This window comes from Myotis myotis, unplaced genomic scaffold (assembly GCF_014108235.1).
Source record: "Myotis myotis isolate mMyoMyo1 unplaced genomic scaffold, mMyoMyo1.p scaffold_m19_p_9, whole genome shotgun sequence".
NCBI classification, from domain to species: domain Eukaryota; kingdom Metazoa; phylum Chordata; class Mammalia; order Chiroptera; family Vespertilionidae; genus Myotis; species Myotis myotis.
This window is the reverse complement of record NW_023416401.1, coordinates 28,033,411-28,054,272: the sequence shown is the minus strand read 5'-3', so window position 1 is coordinate 28,054,272 and position 20,862 is coordinate 28,033,411. Positions and strand designations below refer to the sequence as shown.

The 20,862-nt window shown below is 41.8% G+C and overlaps 1 protein-coding gene across 2 annotated transcripts in view; it reads left to right on the top strand.

Annotated features, from left to right (window-relative positions):
- The first annotated feature begins 2,197 nt into the window (after window positions 1-2,197).
- Window positions 2,198-20,862, top strand: part of RAB7A (RAB7A, member RAS oncogene family) — a 45,707-nt gene continuing 27,042 nt past the window's right edge. Inside the window, exon 1 of one of the 2 annotated variants that reach the window (XM_036321107.1) lies at window positions 2,198-2,427. The gene's annotated coding sequence lies outside the window, so the exon portion shown is untranslated. The remainder of the gene's footprint in view (window positions 2,428-20,862) is intronic. The other variant, XM_036321106.1, reaches the window with a different exon arrangement.

Below are 20,862 nucleotides of genomic sequence, written 5' to 3'. Positions count from 1 at the left end.
TATGATCTGGCTGTTGACAGTTTCCTAGTTAACTCTTAGTAACCCACATCAATCACTTAAATTTTGTAAAAATTATTGTGGGACAAACTCTCCACTTGTAAAATCTCTAAAGTAAATCTGTATGTATTTTTTCTTATAAGGTAATTAGCCCATTGCCAAAAGGTTTTACCAATTTATTTTTATTTTATTTTTGTTAATCCTCACCCAAGGATACAATTCCATTGATTTTTTAGAGAGAATGGAAGGGAGGGGGAGAGACAGAAAGAGGAACATCAATGTGAGAGAGACACATTCCATTGGTTGCCTTACACACACACACACACACACACACACACACACCCTGAGCCAGGGATCAGGCCTGCCTGGTCTGATTTCAGTAAAGGGCGCAAGTCCAGGTTGTGGGCTCGATCCCCAGTGTGGGGCATGTAGGAGGCAGCTGATTTATGATTCTCTCTGATCATTGGTATTTCTATCTCTCCCTCTCCCTTTCTCTTTGAAATCAATTTTTTTTTAAAAAAGCCATCGTAATCAAAGCAGCCTGGTACTGGCACAAGAACAGGCATATAGACCAATGGAACAGAACAGAGACCCCAGAAATCAACCCAAGTTATTACACTCAATTAATATTTGACAAAGGAGGCAAGAACATACAATAGGGTCAAGACAGTCTCTTCAATAAATGGTGTTGGGGAAATTGGATGCAAAAAAAATGAAACTAGACCACCAACTTACATCCAACACAAGGACAAGAATAAACTCAAAATGGATAAAATTCTTTTTTTAAAAAAATATATTTTTTATTGCTTTTTTACAGAGAGGAAGGGAGAGGGATAGAGAGTTAGAAACATTGATGAGAGAGAAGCATCAATCAGCTGCCTCCTGCACACTTCCTACTGGGGATGTGCTCACAATCAAGGTACATGCCCTTGACCGGAATCGAACCTGGGACCCTTCAGTTCGCAGGCCAACACTCTATCCACTGAGACAAACCGGTTAGGGCACATCATTTGTTTTCTGATTGGTGGGGTAACTGCTGACTCAGTGATGAAGAGGGGTTGTGAGGTGAGAACAATGGGTAGTATATGATTAAGCATTTATCAAGGCCTAGTTTCAGCTCAGGCCTACAGAAGAAAAAGGCTGTCTTTGATCACATAATTATAATACAGGGATTATTATTATTATTATTATTGATTAATTTTAGAGAGGGAGGGAGGGATAGAGAGAGAAAAAACATCAATTTGTTGTTCCACTTATTTTTGTTGTTGTTGGTGGTGGTGGTGGTGGTGGTGCCCTGACCGGGAATCAAGCCATGACCTCCTGGTTCATAGGTCTATGCTCAACCACTGAACCACCCTGGTGGGGCTGTTGTTCCACTTATTATGAATTCATTGGTTGATTTTTGTATGTGTCCTAACTGGAGATTAAACTCAGGACCTTGATGTATCAGGATGATGTTCTAACCAACTGAGCTACCTGGCTAGAGACAATAGGGACTATAACAACGATTCCAGGAGTGCAATTTATCACAGTACTACACATACTTGGTTGAAATCCCTGTACTACCACTTACCGTGTGAGTTAGATCAAGAGACCTGTGCTGGGTTTCCATTCCCTATTTGCAAAACGGTGAAAATAATCTTCCCTCCAGTGGTTCAAGTAAGGAGAAATGGAGACCCCGAAGGTGTAGTGTGGGTGTATAGTGGGGGCTCAGTACTGTAGACATGGATGCTCTTCCTCACCCTGCTATCAATTCGTGAGATAACCACCGTCTTGTCTCCCACTACTCACAGATTTCTCCCTGGGAAAGCCTTTCCTAGAGCAAACTTGGATCATGATTAGCTCTGGGCACACAGGATTACTTGTTGGGCTGACCAGTGCCTTCGGGGAAAGGGACACTAATGGAAGGTCCAGTTTATCCCCGTTTCCACCCTACTTCTTCGCGCACACACCCCTCCCCCCGCCCCGCCCCGCCCCCCGCATTCATTATTCCGGGGGAACTAGAGGATGGCTTAAACAGGCGTCTGGATTTAACATGGCGCCGTCCTTTCCCTTGCAGGAGCCTCAAAGATGGCGATAACCACCGGGAGCAGACATGTTTGTCCCACGTGACCCAGGCCCAGGCCGGAGGCTGCCAGAGCGTGACGCAAGGTCGAGGCGGGGCTCCTTCCCCGCACCCTTGACGTCGAGCGCCTCGTGACAGGTACTTCCGCTCGGGGCGGCGGCGGTGGCGGAAGTGGGAGCGGAGCCGGAGTCTTGGCCTTAAAGCCCTAGGCGGCGGCTGTATTGGTGCTGGAGTCTGGGGAGATCGCCGAAGGGTCTGCGGGAATTGGAACTTGGACTGCTCGGTCCCCGTCATCCCTTGCACCTCCTTCTCGGCGGGAGCCCTTGTGACACGCCCGGCTCGGAGCGCCCAGCGGAGCGGCCGAGGTAAGCCGCGGGCCCAGCCCGGCCGGCTGCCCGGCCCCATCCCCCTCCTTAGCCCCTCAGTCGCCAAGGCCTCGCGTCATCCTTTTCTTGGGCAGCTCTGGGTCCAGCCGGCGCTTGGCGCGGGGAGGCCGCGTCGCTCAGGCCCCGGGAGCAGGCCCGGCCTGGGAGAGGTCAGAGGTTGCTGGCTGTGACCTCTGGCCGGCTGGCCGACCCCTGGCCGGCGGTCACGGACGCCTTGTTTACTGGTCGCGTCAAGACTGGAGCCCCGGGAAGGTTTCCTGACTTGGTGGCCGCCGGGCACTGGGAGCCCTGTGCGGCGGTGGGACGCGCCGGTTGCGTTCCTTGGAGCGGCGATCGGGAGGGTGTCGGAGCCGATCCCCAGCTGTTGTGTCGGCTGGGGACCTAGTCGCCACCATCGGCGCGGGCATTGGTGAAATCGCCCAGGTCTGAGCCACTTTTCTGTCTCTTCGGTCGAACAGGCCCTGACTCTTCGGTGCGAGAGGTCCCCTGAATACAGGCAGTGAGTCAGGTCACATGCACTGGGCTCGCCTCAAACACTTGTATACATGTGACACGCCTCTGGCTCTGGGAGGCAGGGAACTTTTTATCATAAACATGTTACAGTAAATCCTGAAAGAAGTTGTCAAACTTACTGGGGGAAAGATGGTGGTTGGCTGAAGAGCTGTGTGTGAATTACAACCGCGCGTCGGCGGCCGTCTTGCTGCATAATGGTTCCTCAAAGTGGGAAAATGGAGAATAATCCTAGCAAACATTTGACTCCTTATACTATGCTGCGCAGCATGGCAAGGTCGTTGCAGAGATTATCTTTAATTCTCAGAGCAGCCATTATAAAGTACCGTTATTGTGCCCACTGTAGATAGGGAAATCAGAGAACAGAGAGGGTGTCTTTTGTCTAAGGTCACACAGCTGCTAAGTTATGGAGCAGAGATTCAAGCGCAGGCAGGCAGACGCCAGAGCACTGCTCTCGGCCTGTGGGTACAGTGCTTCCAGGTGACCCTGAAGCTTGTGATTTATCTTCTGCCACCTGGTATCTGCCTGTCTCCCTCTCTGTCGCCTTTTCTAGTGATGTCATTTGAAACCCTCCTTTGGTAAAATTAGTTCTACCCCAAAGCCGTAAAGTACTCTTGTTTTCAGTTGTGACTTTTAACACATCTTTTTGTAGTGTGATGCCAGTAAATTAGGAGCTCTAGAATTCTAACAAAGTACTGAATTGAGTTTGTAAATTTTGGTTACCTAAATCTTCTGTCAAATGAAGTAGGCCTGGCTATCCTGCCATGTCAACCTTTCTTAAAACCTTAGTACATTGTGTATAGCCAGTAGGTTCTTTCTTGTTGAAAATAACTGTATCTTCTCTTTGGATTCCAAAAGAATAGGCTCTTGTCTCTTGCTTGTGACTTAAGCAGCTTATTAGCTGTATGACTGCTCATCGTGGAATAATAGCCCCCTATTAGTGTGTTTCTCTCTTCAGACTTGGGAGAGTTTGTTCAGATTTAAGTCTAAGAACTGGAAAGGGAGTTGTAAGTATTTCTTTTTTTGTAATTTTTATTTATTGATTTTGAGAGAGATAGAAGCAGTGATTTGTTCTTCCATTTATTGGTTGATTTTGTATGTACCCTGACCAGGGGTCCAATCTGCAACCTTGGCATATCGGGACAATGCTCTAACCATCTGAGCTACCCAGCCAGGGTCAAGGTGTGAGTACATCTGAAGATACTGTCCAAACTCAAGCTTAGTATTACAATTCTAATTTCTTTTTTTAAAAGTATATTTTTATTGATTTCAGAGAGAAAGAGAGAGGGAGGGATAGATAGAAACATCAATGATGAGAGAGAGTCATTGATTGGTTGCCTCCTGCACGCTCTACACTGGGGATTGAGCCACTGCCGGGGCATGTGCCCTGACTGGGAATCGAACCGGGGTCTCCTGGTTCATAGATCAATGCTCAACCATTGAGCCACACCAGCTGGGCTCTTTCTTATTTTTTTTTTAACTTTGCTACCCAGCCTAATATATTTAAAGTGAGTAATAAGTATGGTAGCCTTAAGTAATATGTTACGTTTAGAGGAGAGTATTATAAGCACCTTTTCATTTAGTCATCAAATGTTTTGAGTATCTGCCATGTATCAGGCATTGCTGGATATTGACTCAGGGAGACAGGCATTGTTCCTGTCCTCAAGGAAATAAAAAATGGCGAGTGATCATGGCCAAGCATATTGTTGTGGAATGGCTTGGCTGTAGAACTTGAGGCTTTTGGAAAGAGGAGTTGTTTCTTATCTCTGCGAGTAAATCCATAGTGATCCAGTGTTTTGGCTAACTTGAAGGCTTTGTTAATTTAACAGCATTTGTATGGTTTGCTCTTTAAGAGAGTATGGAAGAGAATATTATGGTTTCTAATTGATCGTGTTTTTTGAAGAGTAACCTTCAACAATAAGCTTGTTTCTCCTTTTGCTCTAATGGGAGGGAGTTCATGTCCTGCCATTTAACGCTGCAAATGCTAGCTGTTGCAGTGCCCTTAGAACAAAGACACATTTGGCATGCTGGATTTTTCTTCTTCAGCTGATGAGGAAAGTTTAATGTAGTGCCTACCAGCCACAGTACCAGCATCATCCTAGATAAAATCTATGCTACCCATCTCCCAAAACTGTGTTGGCTCCCTCTTCATTAAAGGGGATCTGAGTTGCATTTATAGAACTGCAGAGTAAACAAACAGAAAGGTGGAATGTAGGAGAAGGTACTAAAAATGTTTTTGTTTTGTTTTGTTTTGTTTTTAGTATATTCCTCCAGATAATCGTTAGCAACCACTTGAAGCAACATTTTTATTTTTATGTAACTTTGCAACAACTGGGTCTAAGCCCCCAAACCCCCATAATTAAAAAGCATTGCTTTATAATAAAAGTGTGTCTTTGAATTCAATTCCCAACCCCACAACCAAATGATTCAAAAAGGTTTTGATTTTTGATTAGCTTTGAATAAATCTCTAAAGACATCTGCACTAATAACATTTTCTGCCTTAACATTTGATTTGATATTAGCCTTTCTGTGCAAAAATGTAGCAAACCCAGACTCCAAACCACACATGTGTGACAATTGTCTTAGATACTGTTCCTCTCTGAGATTTGACATATTTACCGTTATTGCTGTGATAAATTGTCTGGTATTCCATTTATATAATTCAACACACATAGCTAAGAAAGATTTGACCAGATATTGGACTGGGAGTTACAGGTAAGGTCTTCCAGGGAAGTAAGGAGAGTAGTCCTCCCTGAGTAAGACTAAAGAGTGGTTCCCCTTGGTACTGACGCCATTCTCTAAAGGAGACTGAAGCTTTAAAAGTTAACTACTCCCTTCCACCCCATTTTGTACCTACTGACTTTCTGCTGACTCTTAATCTCCCATGTAACATTGCCATGTATTCCAGGCATCCATTCCTATGTGTTATTAAACACTTATCTATTAATGCCATCTAATAGATCTCTATGTTTGTCTGCAGTTTGCTGCAGCAACATTCTGCAATATGTCTGTATTTTCAGTTATTTACTCTCACATTTTCTTTCAGTTTTCTGCCATTTTTCGTCCACATATGCATTATACACAGAAAAAATAGTTTGCATTTGTTTTTTAAAACTTCTCATGGTGATTGGGTAAAAGTGATGTGGTAGATGAAATCAGAACAGGCTTTTTAGCAGTGTTTCTGACTAGCTTCAATTTTAGTACTCCAGTCTGATTTCAAAATCAAATTTAAGAATAGCTACTTGCAAAATGTCTTTTGGGGAAAGAAAGAGAGCTTGGATGTTAGGTCCAGTGGTGACATACAGTATTGACCTTGTTCATTTGCCTGAAGATACAGTACTTGATGCAGGGGACCTTAAGCCTTGCCTATGGCTCCCTGTTTAGGTGATGTCATCACTGCTGTGGGTATCAGTCTGACTGATTCTGTTGTCCATTTCCTGGTCGCCTAGGACTGCTTTATGTCAGTACAGAACAGATCTGAGGACGCATATTAAGGGAGGCCTCGGCACTGGGCAGTGTTAAGAATTCTGTAACTTGCTTGGTTCTCAAATGCACTTGTGTGACTGCTGCCAGACACAGTGAAGGAGCGGCTGGCTAGCTGTTTTCCCTTCTCTTTCAAGTAAAGATGCCTTGCTTCTTACTACTACTTTCCTGGAGTTATCCAGCTCAGTTCAGGAATCCTTTAACAATTACATTGTGGTACATTTGAAATTAATGCAGAATAATATTGGATGTAAACTTGTAATTGAAAAAAATTTTTAATTTTTAAAAAAATTGCATTGTAAGTAAATAGTTATGTCATTGGTCTCCAGTCTTTGTATGCAATTTTAATTAAAAAGTTTTATTTCCATATGACAAACCTTTTAGTTTGAGTTACTTGAATATACATGCCAAAGCTACTGTGAATTTTCAAAAAACCCAGCCATAGCAACATAGACTTTAAAAATAGTGCCTATTACATATGGTGTTTAATCAGTCTACCAACAATTCTCTATGCACCTGCAGATCTGGGAATCCCTGAAGTAACTTTGGGTCATCTGAGTAGCAGGTTAAATGCCGCTCTTAACACATTGCGTACCTCATAGAAATTTCTAAGACATACGCCAGGGACCGCGCGTTTTTGGCCAAACTGCATGTTATTTAAATCATCATAACTACAGATCATAATGCACGTTAGGTGTTGTTTTTCAATAATTATAACATTTTTATTTACTTAAACAATTAAAAGTTCCTAGTACTTTTTTAACGTATGGTACTGCGTAAAACATTTTCCTCTATGAAGAGGGACCAAACAAAATTTACATAAGTATCTAGATTCACTCCTTTTTCCAGGGACGGCACAAACTCTGCAGGCTCTCGTAGGAAATTTTCTCTTTCCACTCGCTGGAATACACATAGGTTCATGCTGCTTCATATCACCTGACAACCTTTTGGGTGGATCTTTACAAGGTGTTCTCCTTGCACCCCCAGGGGAAGGGCTGGACAGATTTGTCTCTGGTTCCGGAGAGCCTTCATTATTGTCATCCGTTATCCAGTCTCTCGCCACCGATAGCAGAAACTGTTTATACTTCATTTTTGCTTGTGGATTGAGGACATTGTACACTCTAAATGAATTGAAAAGTCCACAGTTTATAAGGTACAGCACTACTTTTTTTGCCCATTTTATCGTTTTCCTTAGAATGGAACAACATGAAAGGAAGTGTATCAGTTTCATTGGTTTCCTTACTTTTTCTGAGAGAGGGCATTTCTAAAAGCGCCAGGAACTTGAAGACGAAGACTGTTCGAATGACCAAAATACAATGTAACTGCAATGCTTTATGGGTTCGTGCAATTATATAGTTTTTCGTAGATTGACCTGCACGGTTTCCACCAATGAGATCGCTTCATTCGATGTGGACAAGACAGTGTGTTGACATCTAAGGTCCATAACAGATGGAGCATGAAAAACGAGAAAACTCGTGAGCGGTCCTTAACAGATGGTGCGCGAAACACGAGAAAGCTCGTGAGCGGTACTAAAGGTGTTAAATCCTCTGATGGTTTGTTAAAGACCATTAATGTTTTGTAGAAATCTTCCTACACAGTATTTATTTTTTAATGCTTTCTAATATTTGTGTAGTGCTTACAATTTGCATAGGATTTCATTTAATGCTCCCAGCAACTGTGTAGGCTTAGAGAGGTAGCCATTTCTGTATTTTCTGAGATAACCGAGGCTGAGTGCTCAGGTGTCCTAGCTACCCAGAATGCTAATCTAGGTCTATTGAAACATAGACCTTCCTGAAGCACCATCCTGTCTTTTTGATTATACATGATTACCATAAAGGCCTCAGCATTTGCCTGCTTATAAAAATGTATCTTTCTCCCATAATTTTACTTAAATGGCATTTCTCTTTCGCTGATTATTAAATCTATCAGTTCTTATGGGGGAGGGAAGCTAGGAATATACAGAAGTAAAAAGAAGAAAAAATTAAATTCAATACCTAGAGCAGGGGTGGGGAATGTCTGGCTCTGCCAAGGCATTAGGGGTGAGTTAATTAAATGTTTGATGAAATATAGCAGGCTAATTTTTAAGTTGATAATTTTGTATGGCCCGTGAATGATGTTATAATGGCCCTTGGCAGAATAAAGGTTCCCCACCCCTGACCTAGAGGAAGACCAAGGTGTTAACTGGTTATTTTCTTTCTATGAATATATACCTTAATACATTACTTCCTTTATAAAATTGAATACAAAATATGGTGTGAGAATTTAACTGAGGAGGGGACTGAACACTCTTGGATTCTTTGACCTGCGGGACTTCTTTTTTTTTATTTTTTTAATATATTTTATTGATTTTTTTACAGAGAGGAAGGGAGAGGGATAGAGAGTTAGAAACATCGATGAGAGAGGAACATCGATTAGCTGCCTCCTGCACACTCCCCACTGGGGATGTTCCCGCAACCAAGGTACATGCCCTTGACCGGAATCGAACCCGGGACCCTTGAGTCCGCAGGCCGATGCTCTATCCCCTGAGCCAAACCGGTTAGGGCTCTGCGGGACTTATAATAACACTCAGAGATGAGAAGCTGGAAATTATCTCCTGGGGATCATAAGACTATATTTTTCAAATGTTTAATGGCAGTAGGTAAAGAGCCTAATGATGCATCCCATTGCAGAATAAGGTTTATTTGCCATGGTGACACTGGACAAGTAGCGTGTTGCCCTTAATTTTTAGTAATTTGTCATTTAGTATTTGAAGTAGAACCATACATACGGAAAAGTGCACAAATAAGTGAAGTTGAAAATTTCCATAAACTCAGAAATTCCCTTGTGCCTCCTTCAAGTCATTATCATTCCCTCCTCTCAGGGTAATGAGTCTGATGATTTTTAACACTTAATTTTGTCTGATTTGAGCTTTTGTATACATGGAATCATACACTATGTACTATTCTGCATCTGGTTTCTATGACTCAGTATTGTTTTCAAGATATTGTGTTCTGTGTAGTAGCAATTCCATTTTCATTGCTCAGTAGTATTCCATTATGTGAAATACTAGAATGTATTTATTAACTTCTTTTTTTTTTCTTTTAAGAGAGGAAGGGAGCAGGAGAGAGACAGAAACATCTATGATGAGAGAGAATCATTGATTGGCTGCCTCCTGCACGCCCCCCACTGGGGATTGAGCCCACAACCCAGGCATGTGCCCTGACCAGGAATCTAACCATGACCTACTAGTTCATAGGTCGATGCCTAACTACTGAGCTACACTAGCCAGGCTATTTTTAACTTATTGATGGGCATTTGTGTAGGGTATAGTTTATGGCTGTTGCAAATAAAGCTGTATGAGTACACATTTCCATTGAGTTGATACAGAAGAGTGGAAAGCTGAGTTTTAGAGTATGTATCTGTATTCTTTTGCTAGGCTGCTTTTACAGATACCACAGCCTGGATAACTTAAACAACAGGAATTTATTTTTTCATAATTCTGGAGGCTAGAAGCTCAAGATCAAGGAGTCAGCAGGGTTGGTTTCTTTAGAAGCGTCTCTTTTTCGCTTGCAGATAACCACCTTCTACTGATGTTTTCATATGGTCTTTCTTCTGTACATGTCTGTGTTCTAACCTCTCTTTCTTATAAGGACACTGAAGGCCCAATGCACGAAATTCATGCAAGCGTAGGCCTTCCTTCCCCCGGCTGCTGGCTTTGCAGCCCCGGCTCTTGCAGCCCTCCCGCACCCACCTTTGCCTGGTGCTGCCACACACCCCGGGTTCCCCAGTTCCACGGAGCCCCTCGATTGATCGCCCCATCGGCCTGTGGCCTGGACCTTCCTCTGCGGGGCAATCTTGGGGCAATTGTGGAGATCGCCCCTTCTCCCCCAAATCACATGGCACCCGCCTTGGCTGGCCTGGCGCCAGTGCGTGTCATAGTGTGGTCGTCCGGAAGGTCATTCTGTTTGATCGTCGGTCGATTTGCATATTATGCTTTTATTATTATAGATTAGTCATATTGATTAGGGCCCACCCTCATAACCTCATTTAACCTTTCTCCTCTAAAGGCCCTATCTCCAAATACAGTCATGTTCTGAAGTGTTGGGGTTAGGACTTCAACATATGAATTGGGGAGACACAGTTCAGCCTATTACACTTTGGTAGTTACTGCCAGTCTTCCAAAGTTGTACCAACTTACACTCCTGCCAGCAGTGTATGGGAGTTCTGTATGTTCCACATCTTTGCTAACATCTATTATTTTATTTTTAGTCTCTTATTTTTGCTCTTCTGGTATGAGCCTGCTTCTTTATGGCTCCATTCAGTACCAGCGTAGGCAATCCTTGAGGGGATGGAGAGATTGTTTTGTAGCAAAATTTGTCATAGTTTGAGAGAACAGCCAAACCTTGGTTCTTGAACATCTCCCATCTTCAACAATTCAGTTCTCGACCAAGTGGTTCATGTATAAAATGTCTTGGTTGTGGAACAAATTGGGTTCTTGACCTGACAACCCTTTCATGTGGATATATCAGCATGACAAGAAGTGTCTCTTAGGCCACAAACAAAGGAGAGAATGCAGGAGTGTGAGTCAGGTTACCGCTAAACCTTGCCTTGTTAACATCTCAGGAAATTGTGCTGTGAATATTTTTGTGTTTTTTGGCTTTTGTTGCTAGCAAAATGGACGATTAGCACAATTTAAAAACATAAAGAGTCCATAAAGAGTGCTGATGTTGCCCTGGCCAGTGTGGTTAGAGCGTTGTCCTGTACACTGAAGGGTTGCAGGTTCGATTCCCAGTCAAGGGCACATACCTGGGTTTCATATCTGCGGGAGACAGCCAGTCCATGCGTCTCTCTCACATTGATGTCTCTCTCTCTTCCTCTCTCGCTTTCTTTTTCTCCACCCCCCCCCCTTCTACTTTCTGAAAAGCAATGGAAAAAATATACTCAGGTGAGGATTAAAAAAAAAATTTAAATACATAGAGTGCTGATGTTGCTAAAGTGTGAAAGTGCTCCTGAAACAATGTTCACAGGCAACTGAAGAAGTAGAAAAATTGTTGTTGATTTGGGTAAACAAAAGGAAGTTAACCTTTGCCCTGCTGGTGTTGCTGAGTGATTGAGCATCGGCCTATGAACCAGGAGGTGTCACGGTTTGATTCCTACTGTAGTTAGGGCACATGCCTGGTTTGTGAGCTCAAACCCCAGTAGGAGGTATGCAGGAGGTAGTGGATCGATGATTCTCTCTCATCATTGACTTTTCTCTCTCTCACTCTCTCTTTCTGAAATCAATTTTAAAAAATTATTTTAATAAAAGGCTGTGACAGCATTTTGAAGGCAGTGATATGTGTAAATGCGAAAATGCTGCATATTTACCTCTTGAAAGATACCCCTGGAACAAGTGCTGAAAGTGATTAATTTAAGGCTAGTAGGGGATGGTTTGATAAATTAAGAAAAGCAGTGGGGGTTTTTAGTAGATTAAACAGTACATTAGACATGTACTATGTAAGAAAGGTTAAAACAAGGAATCATTTGGGTGTCTGGAATGAATTAATTCAATTTATATTATTTCTAATGGATAAAAATGATTTGGTTCTCTAACATATTGCTTCTCGAATAGCCTTCCAGAATGAATTAAGTTAGAGAACCGAGGTTCCACTTCACTGTAAATGCTTCATAAATCCATTGGGACTGGAAAAGCAGAATGGCTTCAGACTAGTGAGCAGTGGGCTCTTCATAGTTATCCTTGTGGATTAGTTTTTGCTTTTCTAACCTGGATCCATTCCCAGTGGTAGAATTAGCATCACAATATCATCTGTGGGTTATGAACCTATCCATAGTAGATAGTGCTTCATTCAAACTCTTCTTTAGTTTGACACGAGTCCTTACAATATGTATTCCTAACATACATGCTAGAAGTAGTTCTCTTTTGCATGTCCTGACTGATAATTTAGATATTAGTTGGTATTTGATAAATAGCCTTCTGGCTGAGTGATCTTGAGGTTTGTACATCTACTTAAGAGTTTAGTTTGGGTGGAATGTTATTACAAGACTTTGCCTCTTCCCCACCCTAACTTCCTTGAGGGCAGGGAGAAGTCATTATTCTAGGATGGATCTTAGTCAACTTAGAAGATATTTTCCAGCTCTAACTTTGCATAATAAGTTACTATTTGTAGCATGTCAGTTATGCTTTTAAGCCATTAATTAATATGTATTGCTTTCCTGAATGATAAACTAGGTATTCTGTTTTCATTTGACAGATTTTTATTGTATGCTATAAGAAAACACTGCTGGCAGCTATGGGAAGTATAAAATAAAAAGGACTGGAGGTTTAGGAATAATTGTGAAAACAAGGCAGATGAGAGTCATAAAAATAGTTTAAAATGCTAGAGGTGATCAGTGGCCAGATTAAGTGGGTGCTCAGTGGATTCTTGGATAAATGAATATGGAGGGAAGACTTGGGAAAGCCATTACAGCTGTAGGGAAGGCATAGCACATGAATGGAGATAGGGAAATGGTAAGGCAGATGAAGGGACTGCAGTATTTCCAATTTGGGAATGACTATATTTATGGGGGGCAGATTGGAGAGGGGCAGAGGGGAAGATAGGCACTTCATTGCCATGTTGAACAGTTTATGTTTGAAAGTATCAGCCAAGCCCTGGCTGGTGTGGCTCAGTTGGTTGGGCATCATCCCATGCACCCAAAGGTTGCCAGTTTGATTCCTTGTCAGGGCACATGTCCAGGTTGCAAGCTCGATCCCCAGCAGGGGTTGTGCAGGAGGCAGCTAATCAGTGTTTCACTATCACATTGATGTTTCTCTCTATCCCTTCCTCTCTCTCTCTAAAAATCAATAAAAAATCTTAAAAAAGAAAGTATCAGCCTAAGTGATATTTTCACTGGATGATGCTAGAATAGGATAAGATTTGGTATCCAAATTATGGATGAGGAATAGCTTTGATGTTTGTTATAATTTGTCTAAAGCAGCACACATTTAGATTGGTGGGATCAGGCCTGAAGTGCAAATATTATGCTTAAACCTTCAAAGATTTGCTTCCTCAGCAGTGCCTTTAACACAGGTTAAAGGGTGGGAGCTGGTTCAGGAGATAGGATGGTGGAAGATAATTTGGTTTTCCTTTAACCACTCCTTCCATTGTGGGCTCATCTTGGCAATTTAAGGGCAATTTGTTTTACTGGGTAAATGCCTGAGATGATCTAGGGTTGATATCAAAAGCTTTGTTATAATAGTTATGTGTAACTGTCTTTTTTAATAGCTATCTGCTTTCCAGTCTGCCATACCAAAAAGAAGGGAAATGGGCCCTGGTCTCTTATTAAAAGACCCTTAGCTCACCCTAACCAGTTTGGCTCAGTGGATAGAGCGTTGACCTGCGGACTGAAAGGTTCGATTCTGGTCAAGGGCATGTACCTTGGTTGCGGGCACATCCCCAGTAGGGGGTGTGCAGGAGGCAGCTGATCGCTGTTTCTCTCTCATCGATGTTTCTAACGATCTATCCCTCTCCCTTCCTCTCTGTAAAAAATCAATAAAATATATTAATAATAAAAAAAGGCTCTTAGCTCTTGGTTTGGTACCTGCATTTGAAAAGCTAGAAAACAGTGGGAACATCACATTCAATCTATTGACCTGGACTGCATAATCCTCTTAACAAGAATTCCCTCCCAAGGAACTTGCTTCTTTATGAAAGTTGCTTTAGTATTTTCCCTCCCTAGACGAATGTGATATCTGAAACAAAGTGTGTGTGTGTGTGTGTGTGTGTGTGTGTGTGTGTACACATACATATATGTATATATATATGCACACACACACAATGTCTTTACATTTTATAGGGCTCAACTGTTACCTTGTTTAAGCTTCGTTCCAGAGTTCAAACAACAGAATTAAAGTTACCACCATCTTTTTTCAGATGAGAAAATGGCCTGAAAGGACATGCTTAATGCCATAGAGTCGTGGGACCGGCGCTCACACTCGGTATTCTCAGTGGGCAGGTTTCTTTAACCTTAATAGTGGTGAGAATAGCAAGAATAGTGTCTTCTATGTAAATTTTATTATTTAGTTTTATTTAAGTGGGTGTTTTTTTTTGTTTAGTTTTTTTGTGTGTGTTTTGTTTTTTAAAAAAGAAGGATGCTTTGACTATTCCGTTTCTTTTGAAATGTAAATTTCCAGCTAGTGAATTTTCAAGCATTATCAGACTGAATATGCTAGGCTATTCTGTAGCAACAAATAATCTTAAAATGGCTGGAAACAACATAGGTTTATTTGCTGCTCATGCAGCATGTTCAGCATGGGTTTCCAGGGGGCTCTGCATCATTCCTACTCCAGCTGAAGGAGCAGCCATAATATGGAATATCGCTGGCTCTCTTGACAAAGTGAAAAACAACAACAACAAACTATTGTAGAGTCTTAGTCCTACAGTTAAATGTCCTAGCCCAGAAATGACATGTCACTTCTGCTTACAACTCACTGGACAGAATGAGTCACATTGCACAAGAGACCAAGAAGTGTGATTCTCCAATGTTATCACCAATAAGAATTTAATCTCCAACATTTATAGGGAACTCATACAACTTAACAAAAGGAAGATAAACAATCCAATCAAAAAATGGGCAAAGGACCTAAATAGACACTTTTCAAAAGAGGACATTCTTGGGACAGTTTTGAAAATTGCCCTAAGAAAGCCAAGAGACATGAAAACATGCTCAAAGTCACTAATATCCGAGAAATGCAAATCAAAACAACAATGAGGTACCATCGCACACCTGTCAGAATGGCTATCATCAACAAATCAACAAACGACAAGTGCTGGAGAGGATGTGGAGAAAAAGGAACACTCGTGCACAGCTGGTGGGAATGCAGACTGGTGCAGCCACTATGGAAGACAGTATGGAGTTTCCTCAAAAAGTTAAAAATGGAACTCCCATTTGACCCAGTGATCCCACTTCTAGGAATATATCCCAAGAAAACAGAAACACCAATTAGAAAGGATATATGCACCCCTATGTTCATAGCAGCACAATTCACCATAGCTAAGATCTGGAAAGAGCCTAAGTGCCCATCAGCAGATGAATGGATTAGAAAACTGTGGTACATCTACACGATGGAACGATGGAATACTATGATGCTGTAAAAAAGAAGGAATTCTTACCATTTGCAACAGCATGGATGGAACTGGAGAGCATTATGCTAAGTGAAATAAGCCAGTCAATGAAAGAAAAATACCACATGATCTCACTCATTTATGGATAATTAAGACCATTATAAACTGATGAACAAAAATAGATACAGAGGCAGAGCAACATCGAACAGACTGTCAAACTACAGCAGGAAGGCTGGGGAGGGTTGCGGGGGGGCGGGGGGGAGTAAGAGATCAACCGAAGGACTTGTATGCATGCATATAAGCATAACCAATGGACACAAGACACAGGGAGGGGGGGAGGGGAGGCCAGGGGAAGGTCAAGGGGAGAAAAAAAAGGAGACATATGTAATACTCTTTGTAATACTTTAAGCAATAAAACAAAATTTAAAAAAAAGTGTGATTCTATGGACTTGGACAGCAGAGTTGGAAATATTTGGGGAAATGGTGCTAGTTTTATATTTGTTTGCTTTAATAGGTAATAACTGGTGCGGGGGGGGGGGGGGATGCTTCCCCCAACAGTTAGTGTAAAATATTTTTAATTTTTGTTTTAGTTGGCTGATACTTAAAATGCTAAAAAAGATACCAAGCTACCCATCATCACTGATAAATCACTTTCCTATCCTAAGAAATCCATTTCTTTTATTTATTTTAAAATAATTCTTTATTGTTGAAAGTATTACATATGTCCCCCTTTTCCTCCCCAGCTTGCCTCCAACCTGCCCCAGGCCCTCATCACCCCATTGTCGGAGGCCATGGGTCACATATGTATGCATACAAGGTTCTTGTTTGATTACTTCCCACCCCACTTCCCTCTGAGATTCTGCACTCTGTTCCATGCTTCCGTTTCTCTGGATCCACTCCGTTCATCAGCTTATTTTGTTACTTAGATTCCACATATGAGTGAGATCATGTGATACTTATCTTTCTCTGACTGACTTATTTCATTTAGTATGATACTTTCCAGGTCCCTCCGTGCTGTCTCAAAGAGTAAGAGATTCTTTTTTACTGCTGCATAGTATTCCATAGAAATCCATTTTCTTTTCTTCAGTATTTTTTTTTTATTGTTGAAAGTATTACATATGTCCCCTTTTCTCCCCATTGTCCTCTCCCAACCTCCCCCCTCCCCCCCAGTGTCTATATCCATTGTTTATGCTTATGTGCACATAAGTTCTTTGGTTGATCTCTCTTCCCTCCCACCCCCACCCCCGCCCCTGCCGTCCCTCTGAGGTTTGACAGTCTGTTCGATGATTCTGTGTCTCTGGATCTGTTTTTATTTACCAGTTTAAGTTCTTTATATTCCACAAATGAGTGAGATCATGTGATACTTATCTTTCTCTGACTGGCTTATTTCACTTAACATAATGCTCTCCAGGTACATCCTTGCTGAAATCCATTTCTTTTATTTTTTTTTATGTATTTTGATTGATTTCAGGGAGGAAGGGAAAGGGAGAGAGAGATAGAAACAATAATGATGAGAGTGAATCATTGATCAGCTGCCTCCTGCACGTCTCCTACTGGGGATCAGGCCCGCAACCTGGGCATGTGCCCTTGACTGGAATTGAACCCGGGACCCTTCAGTCCACAGGCAGACGCTCTATCCACTGAGCCAAACCAGCCAGGGCTGAAATCCATTTCTTTTAAAGGATAAATGTGATAAGCTCAGTTTATGCGACTTGAAATATCCTTTGCATGAAGTAAGCTTAGGTCCTATTCCTTCCCTGTGTTAAAAAAAAAATCAACTAAAAAATTTTAAAAATCTTACTGTCTGGATTCAATTTGTCAGGAATCAGGCAGCATCTCATTAGCAGATAGAAAGGAGCACTTAAGAGCTATACAAAATAAAAGACTTTTATAGGGAGGAGGGGGCGAGACAGGGAAGTTAACTAGTGAAGTGGATTATTGGTGGTAAGGTAACCTTCCCTTACGGGATAGCAGGGGTCTGTCAAGCAGATTACCTCACTAGTTCTGAACAGGTAATTCCAGATTGACTAGTTTGAGATTCTGTTGCTGAAGGAAGCTAAAACTGTAATTAAGTCAGGCATTAATTCTTGGTTTGGTGACGTGGGGTTCAGTACAAGTGACTCCGTTTTGGGCTTTTGTCTCTTTTTAACATCTGTCCACAGAACTCGGTGTTCTCTAACTTGTCTTCCTTGCTTTGATCTTCTTTTGATGTACATCCCATTTTGCCCTGAAATGCTTTACTTACCTTTTCCATACTATGCTTTATTCCCTGCTCCCGTCAGCGTAGTTTCTGCCAGTTCCTTTCATTTCTTAACTGACTCAGGTATCACCAGCTCATTTTAAAGCTTTTCCTGGCTGCTTTAGCTTGTACTATTCTTACCTTTCACTGGATCCTTGTAAATGCATTTTATTTATTTATATATATATATATATTTTTTTTATTGATTTCAGAGAGGAAGGGTAAGGGAAATAAAAAACATCAATGATGAGAGAATCATTGATAGCTGCTTCCTGCACGCCCACTACTGGGGATTGAGCCCGCAACCCGGGCATGTGCCCTTGACCACAATCGAACCTGGGACCCTTCAGTCCCCAGGCCGACACTCTATCCACTCTGCCAAACCGGCTAGCTAGGACAAGGTATGTGCCCTTGACTGGAATTGAACCCTCGACCCTTCATTCCTCAGGCCAACACTAACCACTGAGAAAAACCAGCTAAGGCTGAAACGCCTTTTTATCTTGGTGATCAGCCCATTGTATTGGCTAATATGAGGGTCATTGTAATTAGCCCTGGGCTCCAATCTTACATCTGAATATTTTTATAAACCCAGTGACTACCTATGAACTTCTGTTTTCTCATCTGTTAAATGAATGATCCCCAGTGGCAGCTGATTCACGATTCTCTGTCATCATTGATGTTTCTATCTCTCCCTCTCCCTCTCTGAAATCAATAAGATATATTTTTTAAAAAATGTTTGACTCTATTAATCTATGGAACCAGTTGATCCTCATTTCTAGCTGCAGGTATACCTCGTGTTATTGTGCCTTACAGATCTGTGTGTTTTTACACATTGAAAGCAAGATCCTATACTAGCAAAAAGATTGACTCACTTTATTGAGACACTTGCTTTATTGCAGTGGTCTGTAATTGAACTCACATGGTCTCTGAGGTATATCTGTGTATGATTAATAATGATCTGTGCTCATGATAGTTGGGGTATGGTGAAATGAAAATACTGATTTATTGCTGATAGGGAAAATTATTTATTCTGGAAATAATTTGTCGGTATATTTTAAGAATCCTCAAAATATTCATACTGTTTACCTGCATAATAACACATTTGTGAGATTATATGCATAGATTCATTTCATCAAATTAAAAGCAACTGCCCTAACTGGTTTGGCTCAGTGGATAGAGCATCAGCCTGTGGACTCAAGGATCCCAGGTTCGTTTCTGGTCAAGGGCATATACCTTGGTTGTGGGCACATACCCAGTGGGGAGTGTGCAGGAGGCAGCTGATCGATGTTTCTCTCTCATCGATGTTTCTAACTCTGAATCCTTCTCCCTTCCTCTCTGTAAAAAATCAATAATATATATATATTTTTTAAAAAGCAACTGAGTGCTTAATAACAAGGAAAGGAGTGTAATTATCCATATGCTGAAATATCGTGCAATCTCAACGCTAATAGCATGGGAAGAAGATATTTAATGTAGAAAAAAAAAACATACTGCAAAGTTATAAACAGTATAACCTCAACCATTTGCAGGAAACCTGTAAAGACCTATACCTTGATGCTAATAGTGATTGTTCCTAGGAGATGGAATTGTGAGTGGCTTTTTTTTTTTTTTTTTTCATTCCTTTGTACTTACCTGAATTTTCTACAATTCAGTACTTTCATTGGAGGTGGTGAATGGGGGACAGGGCAGTATAAAAGTCTTCTTTTTTTAATATATTTTTTAATTGATTTCAGAGGCGGGGGGAGAGAGAATGAGAATAACATCAATGATGAGAGAGGATCATTGATCAGCTGCCTCCTGCCTTCATGCCCCACACTGGGGATCGAGCCCACAACCCAGGCATGTGCCCTGACTGGGAATCGAACCCTGACCTCCTGATTCATAGGTCAACACTCAACCACTGAGCCATGCTGGCAGGGCCAAAAGTCATCTTTTTGGTTAAGATTTAGTTCACATGGATGTCAAGTACAGCACAGGGAATATAGTCAGTAATAGTGTAATAACTGTGTATGGTGTCATAGTTACTGGAAATCTCAGGGAGAAACTTTGTAATTTTTTTAAAAAATAAAGAAATACTGATACATGGAACAGATTGGAGGGTGCCAGAGGGGAGAGGGGTAGATAAGGAAGATAGTTAACATAAATGCATGTCCATGGACGTGGACAATAGTGTGGTGAAGGCCAAGGGAGGGGGACTTGGGGCGAGGGGGTAGAGGAGGTGGGGAAATGGGGAAAGTCTGCAATGTCAACATAAACATTTTTTTTTTAAATATATTTTATTGATTTTTTACAGAGAGGAAGGGAGAGAGATAGAGAGTTAGAAACATCGATGGGAGAGAAACATCGATCAGCCGCCTCCCGCACATCTCCCACTGGGGATGTGCCCGCAGCCCAGGTACATGCCCTTGACCGGAATCGAACCCGGGACCCCTCAGTCCGCAGGCTGACGCTCTATCCACTGAGCCAAACCGGTTTCGGCAACATTTTTTAATATATAAAAAAAGAAAGATCTAACTGTTCATAGGTAGGCAACTTGGAAACACCAAGCAAGCAAAAATGTTAATAGCCTTTAGAAAATCAGTTGGTTTAACTGTCCCAGTCTTATTGAATCTTTAACATTTACTCAGATATGTAGTGTCATCATTACAATTTTGTATCAGACACACATGTAAATCAGAACAGTGATTATTGCCTCAGTCACCAGAGGGAACTATTTTTTTTTTTTAATATATTTTACTGATTTTTTACAGAGAGGAAGCAAGAGGGATAGAGAGTTAGAAACATCAATGAGAGAGAAACATCGATCAGCCGCCTTCTGCACACTCCCCACTGGGGACGTGCCCGCAACCAAGGTACATGCCCTTGACCGGAATCAAACCTGGGACCCTTAAGTTCGCAGGTCGACGCTCTATCCACTGAGTCAAACCCGTCAGGGCCAGAGGGAAGTTTTAAAAATGCCTAATGGAACCTGCTCCCTAGCCCTGGTGAATCAGAATCCTTTCTGCTGTGAGAGCTGGTAGTATTTCAGAACAGCATGGTTAACTACTGGGCCTGCAGTGACACCTGGTAATTCCAGCTCTACCTTAATTGGTTTGTGCCCTT